Here is a 15,180-nt window from a genome sequence, read left to right on the forward strand (position 1 = left end):
GCTTCTGGTCCAGCTCCCTGCCAACACACCTGGGAAGGCATTGGATGATGGCCCAAGTGTGTGGGCCCCCCACTCATGTGGCTGGGCTAGCGCTGGCTGCTGTGGCCATTTTGGAGTGTAAATCAGTGGATGGAGATCCCTGTCTGTGTCACTGTGCTGTTCAAATAAATAAATATTTTTTTTAAAAAGCAAGCAAGCAGAAAACTGGAAGGGGCCCTGAGTGTCAAAGGCCTGGAGAAAGGTGGGGCGGGGGGAAGTTGCAGTAGACCTCGGCAGCAAGGGACGAGCACTTTAACTCGCTTCTGCATGGTGAGCCCGAAGTTGGCATGGACTTGCATTGTTAGATTGGAGATGGATTCCTCTGGAGGGAAAGTATTGGCTCTAAAATACAATGAAACGACATTCCCCCTGCTCAGAAAGAGCCAAAATGTGTATTTAAAGGGAAAAGATTTTCCAGTGTAATAATTGTAATATTCAAAACAAGTTGCCAAGCATAAACACAAAGTGATTACAAGTGGGCCTTTGTGTTAGGCCCGTGGTCTCAGGCACCCAGTGACAGCTCAATCGAGCAGAGCGCTGGGTTCATGAACAGCTCTCCCAGCTTCCTACAGCAGTAGACCGCAGCTGCGGCGAGTCTTGGCTGCCCAGCTTGCATTTTGGGGCACACTGGTGGCTGGTCACCAAGTAGAGGTGACACAAGTCGTTCTGCAGGGTCAGGGGGAGGTGCCCACGGAATCGCAGAGCAGGCTTTCCCGAGGTAGCTCAGAGACGGAGGGGCAAACCTCGGGCCAGGACCATCCAGGGAGTGCATGGTGCTGGGAAGAAGCAGGGAGATGCCCCGTGGAATATTCTAGAAGGGACAGCTCTAGGTTTTGTGGTTGGAATCAGTCTCTAGATGAACAATAACATCAAAGCAGGTGTGTGCATTGAATCTGCATTTGGAGGGTATGCCTACAAGCAGGAGGTCCCATGTAGGAAGTGGGGGGCCTGTGGAAAAGACCCTCACAGCACTCGGCAGACCCAGCTCCTAGAGGAAAAGGGAGCCCCCCAGCATGCCCTGTAATGTGGGGAAATGCACAAGACAGCCAGTCTGGAACAGGAGGGAGCCAGAGAGGCACTGGGAGTGAGGGCGGCCGGCCTTGGCCGTGGTTTTGGGTATTTGCAAGTTTGGACCACATTGTGTTTCTCGGTTTCTCTCTCGCCCCACCCTACCTGGCTCTGTCACCCCCAATTTCCTTCATCTTCTCCACCAGGCCGAGGCGGGGGTGTATCCTGGGCTGGGCCGTCCCCTTGGCTCGGGCCCATGGTATGTGTGTGTGTGTGTGTGTGTGTGCGCGTGTGGGGGGTGGGTGCTCTGGGGGTGGGTTTGTGGCACTAAGGGTGGAAATTGGTTTTCCCAGTTTGGAATGTTGGCCTCCTGCGGGGGCTGCTGCGGACTCGGTGGACTGTGAGCAACGGCTCTGGGTCTGACTCGCCCAGGGGAAGCCTCGGGGGCACTTGGGCTTTGCTTCTCCCTGTGAAAAAGACCCAGGAGCAGCCGACAGCCCCAGAGAAAGAGGCGACCAGGAGAATCTGGGCTTGCAAACCTGTGACTGAGCATATAGGTGACCAAATAAATGGGCCAATTCAGAGGAATTGTGGGAGGGGGTGGGGGAGGTTCTGGAGAAAGGATGGAGTCTGAGAATCCGGGTGAGGGCTGCTTTAGAGGGGGAGAGAATAGTTCCAGGGAAGCAAGTGGAGGGGGATTGAACACCAGGGTTTAGGAGAAAGGCCGTGGCTGGGAGGTGGCCGGGGGGAGGCCCGCATTGGGAGAGAAGCAAAGCCTCCTCTCAGGGCTGACGGCGGAGTCCTGAAGCCTGGAGCGGGCACTTGGCACGAGCCCTGCCGTGCGGCTCCCACCCGGCTCCTTCCTTTCTCGCACCAGACATTTATTGAGCCTCTACTGCTTGTGCTCGGGAGGCGCCCAGGCTGGTGGGAGTGTCCGTCTCGTATAAGCCCGCCCATCACACAGAGCGGTGCAGTCTGGACCAACCGTCACAGCCCAGAGCTCCTCCTCTGAGGACACAGGGCAGACCTGTCCATCTCCAGCTGTGCAGGGGCCCTCAGAGAGCGGGAGGGCTGCCAGTCACCCCTGGGCTCCTCTCCGGCCTGGGTGAGCTGGCCTGGACTCGCCCCTGTCTGTGGCCCACCTGAGGAGTCAAGGCAGGTTTTCTTGCCCATCCCAAGGCTCCCATCCTAGGCACCGGCAGGGACCCTTTGCCCAGACTCCTGGGACTCCCCACCCCAGCCCAGTTTTGTTCACCATAGCATTTGTACCTTAGACCCTCCCTCACTCTGTGGAATCCCTCGAGTTCTCTCTGCTTCCCTAGAAACCAATTTGCAATAGCCATTCCCCTGGGAGCCGAAGGTAGTGGAAGCTTCGCTCCTGACCTCTTTGAAATGTTTTTGTCAGCATGGATATCCTTGTCATCGTCAGGGATTTTGTTTCTTACAACTTCTTAATGACTTAGTTCCACAAAACCCACTAAAACAGACAAGTCAGCACTGTTGCTCCCATCTGCAGGTGGAAAGAGCTGAGGCTTGGAGAGGTTAAAAGACTTGCCAACAGGGGCCAGTGCTGTGGCTTAACAGGCTAAGCCTCCACCTGTGGCGCCAGCATCACATGTGGGCGCCGGTTTGGGTCCAGGCCGCTCCTCCTCTGATCCAGCTCTCTGCTAATGGCCTGAGAAAGCAGTGGAGGAAGGCCCCTGCACCCACATGGGAGACCCAGACGAAGCCCCTGGCTCCTAGCTTCAGATAGGCACAGCTCTGGCTGTTGGAGTCATTTGGGGACTGAACCAGTGGATGGAAGACCTCTCTGTCTCTCCCCCCAACCCTGTAACTCTGCCTCTCAAATAAAATAAATCTTAAAAAAAAAGGCATGGGTCAGAAGTGACTTTTTTTTTTTTTTGACAGGCAGAGTGGACAGTGAGAGAGACAGAGAGAAAGGTCTTCCTTTTGCCGTTGGTTCACCCTCCAATGGCTGCTGCAGCCGGCGCATCATGCTGATCCGAAGGCAGGAGCCAGGTGCTTCTCTTGGTCTCCCATAGGGTGCAGGGCCCAAGGACTTGGGCCATCCTCCACTGCCCTCCCGGGCCACAGAAGAGAGCTGGCCTGGAAGAGGGGCGACCGGGACAGAATCCGGCTCCCCAACTGGGACTAGAACCCGGTGTGCCGGTGCCGCAAGGCGGAGGATTAGCCTAGTGAGCCACGGCGCCAGCCAGAAATGACTTAAGAAAAGAAAAAAAACCCAGATACATTGGACTTTATGAAAATTAAAAACTTCAGCACTTCAAATAACACTCTCAAGAAAGTAAAACGACCACACCCGGAAGTGGGTGAAATGATTTGTAAATCATAAATCTGAAAAGAGACTTGGGTCTAGACTCTAAAATAATCATTACAACTCAATAATTCCCAAGAAACCCAATTAAAGGATCTAAATAGGCATTTCTTCAAGAAAGCTGTACAAATGTCAGCAAGTTTATTAAAAGATGCTCACCATCATCAGCGAGCAATACAAATCCCCGTCACAGCCAGCTACCGCTTTGCACCCACAGGACGGCTAACGTCACAGGACAGACTGGTAAGTGTACACAGATGCGGAGAAGTTGGGAGCCTCTCCCTCACCGCTGACCGGTACCTAAGGCCAGGCTACCAGCTGTGGAAACGGCTGAAATCAGTGGCCACGTGACCCTATTCCAGGCCCACACATGTACACGGAGAATCAAACATGTCCACACAAGGCTTGTGCACCATTGCACCATGTCAGTCAAGACGGACGGAAGGCACCTGCCGTGTATCCTGACAAGGGGCGCAACCACACGGTGGAATCCTACTCGATGGTGAAGACTCCCTTCACACACGAGGCCCACAGCAGGCAAATGTGGGGGCGGGGTGGGGGGCAGTTAACGGTTGCCTAGAGCTGGGGACGAGGTGGGGAGCAGAGGACGACCGCCAGGGCCATGGGGTTTCTTTCTGGGGTGAGGAAACTATTCTAGACTTACTGTGGTGCTGAGTCCACAGCTCTGCGGCTATCGCAACCACCAGTAAATTATACGCTCTGAGCACATTGTGAGCCGTGTGAATCAGGACGCAAAATAGTTGTTGCTTTTTTTATTTGAAAGAGAAGTAGACCCAGGGAGAGACAGAAAGAGAGAGACCCAAAGAGAGAGAGAGAGAGAAAGAGAGAGAGAGAATCTTCCATCTGCTGCTTTACCCTCCAGACAGTCAGGGCTGGGCCGGGCTGAAGCCAGAAGCCAGGAGCCAGGAGCTTCATCCAGGTGGTTTGGTCGGTAAAGCTGCTGCCTGAAATGCTGGCATCCCAAGTGGGCGCTGGTTCACACCCTGGCTGTTCTTTTTCCAATCCAGCTCTCTGCTGATAGCCTAGGAAAGCAACAGAAGCTAGTCTGAATGCGTGGACCCCTGCCATCCACATGTGAGACGTGGATGAAGCTCCTGGCTCTTGGCTTCAGCTTGGCCCATTCCTGACCACTGTGGCCATTTGGAGAGTGAACTAGTGGATGGAAGCTCTTTCCCTCTCTCTGTCTCTACCTGTCTCTCTGTAATTCTGCCTTTCAAATAAATCCATACATCTTTTTTTTTCTTAAAGATAACAAGAAGGCAAATCACAAAGCGGGGGACCCTTTTCAGTTGGGGGAACATCAGATCCCATGACAGCCCAGAGGGGAAGGACGCCCCTTTGAGGAGAGAGCTCTAGAGGGCCCTACCCTTGGGTGGGTGGTAGCTAGGCCTGGCCTGGCCTTGGGACACTGGCAAGCTACGCCATATTGGAAAAGCCCAGGATTCGCGGTGATGCCGGTGCCTTGGCCTCGTGTGTCCTTTCCTAGAAAAGAATCATTTCTAGGGGAGCAGAAGACCTCGGCCAAGCCATCAACAGCGGGCCACCCCAGGGAGGGCTGAGGTTGCAGTCAAAAGAGGTGGAAAAAGTTGAGGCTCCGAGAAGTTGAGAGACTGACCAGCAGCCGCCCAGCTAGTGTCAGACCCGTGGGCTTCTCGGGGGAGGCTTGGCTGATGCCTCCGAGTCCTTCCTCGGCCTGGGTCCCCAGAACACAATTTCCTGTCTGGCTGCCGACACTGCAGCCACTCTGTCCTCAGCACCCAGCTACCCGCTCACCTCCACTCTGGCCCATCCCACCAGAGATGAGCCGAGTCCTGTGTGGGGGCTTGGGGTCCAGGGCAGGAAGACAAGAGACCAAACCCCTCACCAGCCTCTCAAGGCCTAGCCAGGCCTTCCAAAGCCTGCTGCGGGAGCGTGGGACAGCAGTGCCTACACGTGGACAGGTTTGAGAATCTTTCTGCTTAAGTCAGTCCTGCAAATACACCTGGGCACCAGCCCACTGGGTGGCAGGAGCCTGGGAGAGTATCCACGGACAGTCTTCTCGCCGAGGGGAAAGGCTGGGCGAAGGCACTGCCATCCATCCGGCTCTCGTGGGGCAAGTCGGGTTCCTCTTCTCTGCCTCTCACTGTAGTTATCCTGAGTGCAAGTTGGTCTGAAGGCAGAGCCCACACCCTAGCTTGCAGCTCCTGCACAGTGCTGGCAACTTGGGCATTCTGTGACCAGCTCCCAGGATGCTTTCTAATGGCTTCCCTTCCATCTGTCTATCCTTCTTTTTTTATTTTTTAAAGATTTATTTATTTATTTGAAAGGCAGAGTTACAGAGAGGCAGAGGCAGAGAGAGAGAGGTCTTCCATCCTCTGGTTCACTCCCTAAATGGCTGCAATGGCTGGATCTGGGCCAATCTGAAGCCAGGAGCTTCTTCCAGGTCTCCCACATGGGTGCAGGGGCCCAAGGACTTGGGCCATCTTCTACTGCTTTCCCAGGCCACAGCAGAGAGCTGGTTTGGAAGTGGAGCAGCCGGGACTTGAACCAGCGACCACATGGGGTGCTGGAGCTAGAGGCCAGGGTTTTAACCTGCTACACCGTAGCACTGGCCCCCTCATCTATCTTTTTCCTTTCACAAAAAGAGATATATTTTTAGGATGTTCAGACTTGAACAACACGAGGCAGAAGTGTTTGGAGAGTAGCTAATATCTCAGAGGCTGCTCTCCAAGCCCAGATGACATGGATTTTGGTTGATGCATGACTATTCCACAGGCAGCAGACTCACCAAAAGCCTATTTTCCCCCAGAACCCTTCAGCGGGTTCCTCGTGCCTTGAGGTCGAGGGAGTGGACGCCTTAGACACACCTGCATCCTCATGGCCACAGGCTCTGCTGCTGCCTTTCCCTGCTCACTCACTTCCACGTGTTGGACCGCGACCGGTTGGTCACCAGCTCAGGACCGGCCCTCAGCTCCCCGCGGGTCCACGAGGAAGCCTGTCTGTCTATTTTATGTAGCTGATGTAAGAAGGTGGGAGGAATCACCCTCACAACAGAACAGAAAGCAAAGCCTGATTTTTCATTTTGTTAAACTGGGCTTCCTTCCTTCTAGACGTTTCCCTTCATACGCAGACACCTGTCTACACAACTGTATGTGTTTTATATGAGATGTGTTTGCCTGCCTGCTTTTTCTTAGTAGGATGTGACCCCCCCTTTTAAAGATTTATTTATTTATTGAAAAGGCAGAGTTACAGATAGTCAGAGAAAGAGAGAGAGAGAGAGAGAGAGGTCTTCCATCCTCTGGTTCACTCCCCAAATGCTCCAACAGCCAGAGCTGTGCCTCTCTAAAGTCAGGAGCCAGGAGCTTCTTCCAGGTCTCCCACATGGGTGCAGGAGCCCAAGGACTTGGGCATCTTCCACTGCTTTCCCAGGCCACAGCAGAGAGCTGGATGGGAAGAGGAACAGCTGGTACTAGACCCAGCGCCCACATGGGATGGCAGCACCTGCAGGTGGCAGCTTTACCCACTACGCAACAGCGCTGGTCCCAAGGTGACCACTTTTGTGGGATGGGGAGACCAGGGTCCCGGACAAAGACTCCAGAAGGAGGGCACAGGCCGGCAGGGCAGGAGAAGGCCGGGACCTTGTCCTGCTCTGGACCCCTCCGCTGGTCTCAAGGAGCTCCATCTGCAGTGAGGGATGCCCAGTTGACTTCCAGAAGCCTCTCCAGCTTTGGCTTCTGTGCTAATGGCGGCTATGTATAGATAATTTACTGTTAATTGGCCACTTAATGCCCACGAGCCAATCAGTGGACTATTCCTGCCCCAACTCTGTGACAGGAACTCAGACCCGGGGGATGAGGGAACTCCAAGGTCACACAGCGGGGCAGGTGCAATCAGGACTGGGACCCAGCGCTGTGTGACCCCAGGCCAGAGCGTTCGGCTACCACGCTGTCTCACGTCTTCCAGAACACCAGCTGGTGGCCCCGGGAGAGCACACACCAGGAGGCAAAGGGCTAGTAAGGACCTCAGCCCAGGTCATCAACTCAAGGTTTATACAGCAAAGCAAGAGACACCAGCCTCGCAGAGTGAGCTGGGCTTAATTAACTTCAAGAGCTTGTAGCGGGGCTGGCACTGTAGCACAATAGGTTAATCCTCCGCCATGCACTCTTCATGTGCACCAGTTCTAATCCTGGCTGCTCCTCTTCCCATCCAGCTCTCTGCTGTGGTCTGGGAAGGCAGTGAAGATGGCCCAACTTCTTGGGCCCCTGCATCCACATGGGAGACCTGAAAGAAGCTCCTGGCTTTGGATTGGTTCAGCTCTGGTCATTACGGTCATTTAGGGAGTGAACCAGAAGATGGAAGACCTTTCACTCTGTCTCTCCCTCTCACTGTTTGTAACTTTACCTCTCAGGGACAGTGGCCTGTACTGGCCAGAGGGCAGGCCAGTGCCCAGGCTCAGGGAGACACAGGTCAGGATCCAGCTGCGCCGCCTCTGCTGAAAACACACCCCTCCCCCGAGCCCACCATCCCCTCTATACCACAAACTCACCCTGCCCCTGTGCACTCCATCACTCATGTACACCCCGCCACCCCGCTATCCACAGCGTGTGGCTGGCCCCAGGCCCAGCCGCTTGGCTGCAGGGCTTGGCTGCAGTGACGGACTGGGAGAGGGCATGTCACGGCTCCTGGCACATCCGCAGCCTTTACTTTCTGTCCTTCTCCTCCACCAGCACCCCTGTCTGCCTGCAATTGAACCCAGATGCAAGGAAATAGCTTGGTTGTAGGGCTGAAGTGGAAACACATGGGTGGGGTGACAACTCTCCTCCGCTACAGCTCCATGACTGTCATCCCTGGAACTTGCAGTGGGAGAGGGACATCTGGGAGCCCAGGGCAGTGTGCTGTGCATGCGGGACATACAGCATGGAGCAAAAGCCAGGGGCTGCATGCCCACACCCCTGTGTCTTCAGCCAGGGAGCTGTGGAAGCGACAGAGGGTTCTCCACTGCACCACCTCCAAATCCTGTTCCTGCCTTCCTAAGATGCGTGGGGTCTCAGATCCCAGTCCTGACCCTGACACTGCTGGCTGTGTGACGTCAGGAAAATCATCACTTCTTGGAGCATTCATTTCAGCATCTATAGAGTGGAGACAAAAATGCCTCCTCCTAGGACTTGTTGCAGTATAGCAATTTATCGGAGTGGAAAAACAATCTTTGAGTATAAGGGATTTACAAAGCAAACCCACAACCCCTAATCCACAATCCCCAAGCCCCGAAAGCTCAGAGAACCAAAGCTTTTCATAACTCGCTTGACAACAAAAGCTGACCTGAACTGACACAAGACTATTTACCGCATTTCTGTGTCCTCCCTGGGGTGGTTATTCCAGTGTTTTGCTGCAGACTACTGCCCTGTCCGATCACGGGGGCTGCCCCAGACTTGCTAGGGGTGGGCGTGTATCTACACACATCTCAAGTCCAGAAAGCTCTGAATTCTGACACACACCCTGCCATGGGGACTTCAAACATGCCCTTGGCAATGAAGGGGAAGTACATTGGCTGTTGGTTGAAGCAGCAAGACATCTGTAGTTTGCTGGATTTGGAGCTTTTTTTAGAAGCCTCCTTACCCAGTGACCCACGAGTGACGACCTAGTGCCACTTGGGATTTCCACGCTCCGGGCATGAGACAATACTGCGAGATCTCTGCTTGGCTTGCCCACAGCCCTGTGGGGACCTCTGAGAGCTTCTCCCTTACCTGGTGCAAGTGGAGCCGCAGGCAGCAAAGCTGATCACAGGTAGATCCAAATCCGGTCTGATGGGCTTCAGAGGCAGGCTCCAAGCCTCTGAAACCCTGAGCGGGGAAGGGGCTCATGAGGGGGCTGGGAGAGGCCGCCCACTTCACTGGGGGAGGGGGTGAGTTCTGCTGCTTGTCCCCTCCCAATCCCAAACCCACACCTCGGCTCCACAGGCATTGGCCACTTCCCACTGCCTGCGGGGACCATGGCCAGGGTTGCTACTGGATCTGATTCCTTTTCCCTCTGCAGGATTCCGGGTGGCTCCATCCCCTGGGCCTGCCCTGTTGAGCAGGTGGGCTGTCAGTGAGCCTGTTAGGGAGCAACAGGTGGGTGTTCCCCGGGGCTTCTGGGGCAGGCCACCTGACCAGCCCCTCAGCCCCCACCAGCTGCCCACAACAGCAGCCAGGGCGGGCCACGCTGCTGCCTCCTGCTGAGCCTGGCCGGGCTGGTGCCTTTTAGTTCCAAAAGCGAATGATGAACCCTGTTCTCATTAGGACGAGCAGATCCACACCCGCGCAGAGAGCTGGAGCCGTACGCATCTCCTTCCCCTCTACTCTCCGCGCCTGGGCCCTCCCGGGGGGAGCTCCTGTTTACAGCGCAGGATCCTGGTTGTGGTCCGTCTTCCCGGTGGTTATTTACACCTATATATCATTTGGATTTGTTTTGGGCGTTTTATATACACACCTCACATAGTGTTCTGCAGCTTGCTTTCTCCTGCTCGCCATGTGTCTTGGAGATCGTCCCACGTCGGCTCACATATGTCTGCCCCATTCATCCTCGCAGCTGTCTCAGCCACCTTGCAGAGGCACAGGGCTTATGTAACCATCCCCCGCTGACAAGCAACACGTAGGTCCCCCGCTAGGAACATCTGTGGGTGCGTACCGCGTATACATCTGCACACGTGTGTGTCCCGCGTGCCCACAGGTCGTCTGATGCAAACATTTGCACATGTGTTCCCGTGTGCCCCTGTGGAAGGAGAGCAGCTGCATCGTGGAGGGTGACATGTTTTATTTTCGCTAGCTTCTGCCAAATGGCCCTCTCCAAGGCTGTGTCTGTGTTATCAGAGTTGGGGCACGGTTTCTGCTAGCAGATTGGGCTCAGGGCTTCCCGGCAGGTGGCTCTGCCATGGAGGCTATGGGAAGCAGCGTTGGGAGGTGGCCTCTGGCTGTGTGTGGGTCCTCCGTGGTGATCAGTATGGGGATTAAAAGCAGGGCGTGTGGGGTCCAACAGATGTGCATTTGCATCCTGCCTCTACCGGCTGGGAGTGCTGCGATCGCCACCAAATACAGCTTCTGTGAATCTTTTCAACTGGAGAATGGGAGTGGCCGTGACAGCACCAGGAACGGAAGCGTTGTGAGACTCGAGCAGGAAGATACAGTGTTTAATGCGTCCTTGCTTGCAGAAAATGGGGAGCAGACGGGATCTGGCACTTCTGTTGTGATTACACATATGATGGTTGTGAAGGTGATGGTGGCGGTGATGTGCAGGATCCTGTTCCCGGAAGTGCAGCTCCCTTTCCTTAAGGATGTCCTCTTGTCTCCTCCTTGTGCCACCACTCAGCGCTGCCAAGCTGGGCACCACGTGAGCCACTTGGTGACTGTCTCATAGCGCCTGCTGTGTGCAGAGGTCAGAGCCCACGGCGGGTGGGTGCCGGTACCCAGAGGGCAGACCTTCCTGGCTGGAAGGGCAGACAGGACACAAGCAGATAAACACCAGTAAACAGAGGTGGCGCATTGTGCAAACAGACACCAGTGTCAATGGTGCCTCCCTCCACCCCCGAGAGACACGCGTCCCAGCCAAGTCACCAGGTGGGGACACAGGCAGTGGGGTGGCTGCACAGGAGAGAGCGGAGCCGGAGAGATGGCCAGGCCGGGAAGGCAGAGTGGAAGGAGAAGTGGATAAAGAAGGAACCAGAAGGTGGCTGGGCAGGAGAGGAAGGTGCCCGGCCTGCCTGGCCACCCAGTCCTCGGCTCAGGACCCCGCCCTGCCTCTTGCCAGCTGCTGGCCTTGGGGGCATCTGGCGACACCCTTCCAGCCTGGGTCTTCTAGGAATTTCTGCACTTGGGACCCTCTGGGCTCTCTCATCTTGAATTGGAGTCCCTGTGGCCATCACCCTAATCCCTCCAAAGTGCTGGCAACGAACAGTTTGTAAACTCTCTTCCCATCTGTTTCCTCACCCAGCTCCGCCCTACAGCCTTGAATACGTTGGAGCTGAGGTTCGAATCTCGTTTGGCTGGGTCGGGGTCTGGGCCTTCCGGGGGGCGGAGGAGGGAGGCTTGAGTCAAGGTGCCAGGTCAGCCAGCCAGAGCTGAGCTGCCCGTGGCGGGGGCCGGGGCGGCCTGTAGCAGTCGGTGTTCCCTTTGGGCCAGGCTCTCTGTGCATGTGATGTCCAGTCCTCACCGCGACCTCTGAGACAGCTGTGGTCATGGTGCCCACTGCACAGCCTCCAAGGTGCTGAGTTACTGTCCAAAGTCCCCCAGCCAGTGAGCAGCACAGCGGGATCCCCTCCCCCCCCACAAGACCTGCCCTCCTGTGCACCTGCCTGGAGAGGGTGCTCATGCCCTCAGGGACACCTGAGAGCTCCGCTTGCCATGGATTTCATTCCGACCCATGCTCCAGGCCCGGCTCCCTTGCCACCTCCTCCAGGGAGCCCTCCCTGACCTCTCCTGCCCTGCCAGGCATTCATCCTTCCCTCATTCCCTGCTGTCACTTAGACCCCTTCTATCTAGGTCACCCTGGTGCTGTCCATCACAACACACCTGGGAGGAAGGGGCTCCTCCTCCTCTGTGGCTTAGGCCTTGTCTTTCCAGAGTGTTTACTGTTTTCTAAATAAATGCACTTTAATACCATGGCAAAATAAATATGGACATGTGTTTATCACAGAACTGAAAACAACGGGGCTGGCAGTGTGGCTCGGTGGTTTGAGCTGCCATTGATGACGCCAGCATCCCATATCAGAGCACCCATTGGAGTCCCAGCTGCTTTGCTTCCAATCCAGCTCCCTATTAATGTGCCTGGGAAAGCAGCGGAGAAAGGCCCAAGAGCTTGGGCCCCTGCCACCCTCATGGGAGACCCAGATGAATTTCTTGGCTCCTGCTGTCACTGTCAGCCTGACCCAGCCATGGTGCTTGTGGCCATCTAGGGAGTGAACCAATGGATGGAAGACCGTCCCCCTAACCCAGGTCGCTCTGCCTTTCAAATTAACAAATACATCTTTAAAATTAATGAGAACTGTGGCGAGCCAGGAGGCCAGTGGCTTACTTTCCTGGAACCACACAGGGTAAGGCAGGACCCGTGTTTCTGCAGCTCTGGGTGCCGTTGTCTTAGGGCAAACTCCCCCAGAAGCAGGCTCTGAGACAAAGGCTTGAGTACAAGGGGTTCACTTACGAAGTGTACTCGGAACAGTTATTGGTGACATTGCCTCCGTCTTCCCTCCCCGGGCGAGGCAGGGGCCAAATGCCAAGTTCCCCATCACAGCTCGTCTGCCCAGGTCATAGCTCCCTTTCCACAGCTGTCCCAGGGCCCGCCGAGAATCGCCTCATCAGAACAAAAGGCATTTCCAGCACCAGGCAATCCCAAGGGACTCAGGAGTTCTGTATGAGGAGCTGGGGTCAAAGACGATGCCAGAACAAAAGACGCTCCTTGAACCTTATCGCTTAGGAAATTAGAAAGGTGTTGAGAGCTCTGGCCGGGAGCTGAGAGACAGAGAAAAGCGTCCACTTCCTGTTATAGTGCCGTATTGCCACAGACCTCCTTGTCACCCTCCCTGGGGTGTCCCCCTGTCACAGGTGAGGGCTCCTTCCATGGGTACAGGGACTCCCTAGCACCGCAGGCCTGGACATGGGCAGGGTGGGCTCCAGCAGCCACACAGGACCCTCGGGCAATGCACCAACAGCATCAGCTGCAGACACCGCTGTGTACCGGGCTTGTGGCAACACAGCAGTGAGCGAATAGAACAGGGAGGCACATGCAAGGAGCCCATCTCCTAGTGGGGCGCCCCAACTGTCATTCTGGGTAAGCTGAGGGACAAGTTCATGGCTGTGTCGGAGGGCTGAAATCCCGAGGCTGTGGCTGGTGAGGAGCTAGTTACCCAGTTACGCTCTCTGGCGCCCGGGGTCCTGTGTGAAGGGAGCCGGGACAGCAGCCGCGCTGTTTGGAGTTTGTTGAATTGAACGCACATAAAGGCTTGGCCGGAGCATGCTCACACACATCATCACCGTTACTGGCCCGGTACTACAGAGAGGGCTTTGGCCAAGTCTGGCTCCCGGGGGCTTCTCCTGTTGGCTCCTGGCGGGGCTGCATTGCTGCGGGAGAAAGAGAGGCTGAGGAAGCCAGCATAGGAGAGGGGCTCTGCTGGGGCACCCGGGCCACGCAGGCCAGGGCCGGAGCCCCAGCCCATCTAGCTCTTGGCAGAGTACCTTGGGATCCCCCCAGAACCCCAGAGCTGGGAGGCCATGAGGAGCCACTGAGAGACCAGCTCCCACTCCCCTCCCTGCTCCTCTTCCCGGGTTGCAAGGGGGGCCCAACTACTCCACCATGACCTGGTGCTGGCCCCCAGCAGCCGTGTTGCACATGTGCCAGCCCTTGAAGGCCCCTTTGTTTTGGTGTTGTTCTTGGTGCACGGGACAAGGAGCCAGGAGATGGTATCTTTGGCTGCCTTTCCTGCCACCATCCGTGTGAGGAATGCACTGTCTGCTTCCACGGAGGATCAGCATCTCTGCCGACAGACCAAGACCTTGGCCTTGCCCGTCTTCTGCGTGACACCAGGAGACAAGGGCAGACAGGGGACCAGGGAGTGTGGGCTGAAGAGAGGCCAGAGGGAGCTGGGGGCTGACCGTGGTGATCCCAGCAAGCATCCTGGTTCCTGGCTGAGTCTTTGCTCGTGTCTTCCTCACCGTAACGCCGCGAGGGAGATGCGTGCCTCAGAGGTGAAGTCAGTTGTCCGAGGTCACACAGTAGCACGTTGGCCGCAGCACTCAGCTGTTACCCAGAGGAAGGGGCGGGGGCATGCGCAGACAGGAGTCTGTCCCTCCGCACAGCCCTGCTGTCGGGCCTGTCAGTGTGCGGGAAGGAAGGAGCCCTCTGTCCTGTCCTGCTGCCGTGGCCCCAGGGCTGTGGTCACTAGTGGTCCCTGGTGGCTGGGCTTACTGCCGGCAGGCAGCTCGCACAGCTGCTGTGAACGGCAGCCAGACTCCCCCGGCAGCTCCCCGGAGCTGCGAGAATGTTCCAGAACAGCTTGGAGTCATTAGGCACTGGCTGCTCACCGCCTGTGGTGAAAGCCAGGTTCCAGACCCCCGGCGCCTTCTGCCGCCCACCCTTCTCCCATGCCCCCAAGTAGCTGGGAAGCCACTGCTGCCCCACCGGGGGGGGGGGACAAGAATGCGCTCAGCCTCCCCCTCCCCACCGCGTCCAGCCCCCAGCTTTGCTTCCCTCTGCGTGTGCCGCGGTTGCTGCTCCCGCTGCTCAGTGTGAAACGAGCCGCAGCGGCCCCTGGAAGGAAGGCAATGAAAGCAAAGCCGGGTTGGGGGCAGGAGGCGCTGTGTGACTCCGGGCAGCTCACATCACCACTCTGGGCAACTGCCTAGCGTGCTTCCTGGCGGGGACTCCTGGCCCCCGCCCTGGGCAGACCAGGGGGACGCCACACGTAGCCGGGGCAGCTATGCCACAAGCTGACCCTTCCAGCACCTCTCTGCTGTTGGATGACAAACGAGAGGGAAAGGACTCGAAGAACATTCCGGAGCCCTCCTGGGGCTCTGCGGGGCCGGAGGGGACAGCATGGGAGGGCAGCACGTGCCGGCATCTCTGTCCCAGCAGACACCTTCCGAGGAAATCTGCTTTGCTCACTAGAAGCAGCAAGCAGCTCATGGTTGGGGATGAGGAGAGAGAGTTGCTGCCGGACTCCAGAGGGCTCCTCCGCGGTCTGGGCTCAGGGTGGCTGGCGGAGAGCACCCCGGGGCTTGCCCTGTGCTCTCTTCCCAGCTTGTGGTGCGAGACTCCCTCCCTGTATCCATCTT

At 56.6% G+C, this 15,180-nt stretch overlaps 1 long non-coding RNA gene across 2 annotated transcripts; it reads right to left on the bottom strand.

Moving 5' to 3' along the window:
• Positions 1–4,142: 4,142 nt before the first annotated feature.
• Positions 4,143–14,253, bottom strand: LOC108178478 (uncharacterized). 2 transcript variants are annotated; one of them, XR_011382431.1, is made up of 3 exons: positions 13,257–14,253; positions 9,851–10,844; positions 4,143–4,425 (listed from the first exon to the last, which is right to left on the bottom strand). It is a non-coding gene; the product is annotated as an uncharacterized lncRNA (long non-coding RNA). The 2 variants fall into 2 exon arrangements; XR_001795204.3 differs by having other exon boundaries at positions 9,127–10,844.
• Positions 14,254–15,180: the final 927 nt, after the last annotated feature.

The sequence above is a fragment of the Oryctolagus cuniculus genome, chromosome 15, assembly GCF_964237555.1.
Source record: "Oryctolagus cuniculus chromosome 15, mOryCun1.1, whole genome shotgun sequence".
Classification (NCBI taxonomy): domain Eukaryota; kingdom Metazoa; phylum Chordata; class Mammalia; order Lagomorpha; family Leporidae; genus Oryctolagus; species Oryctolagus cuniculus.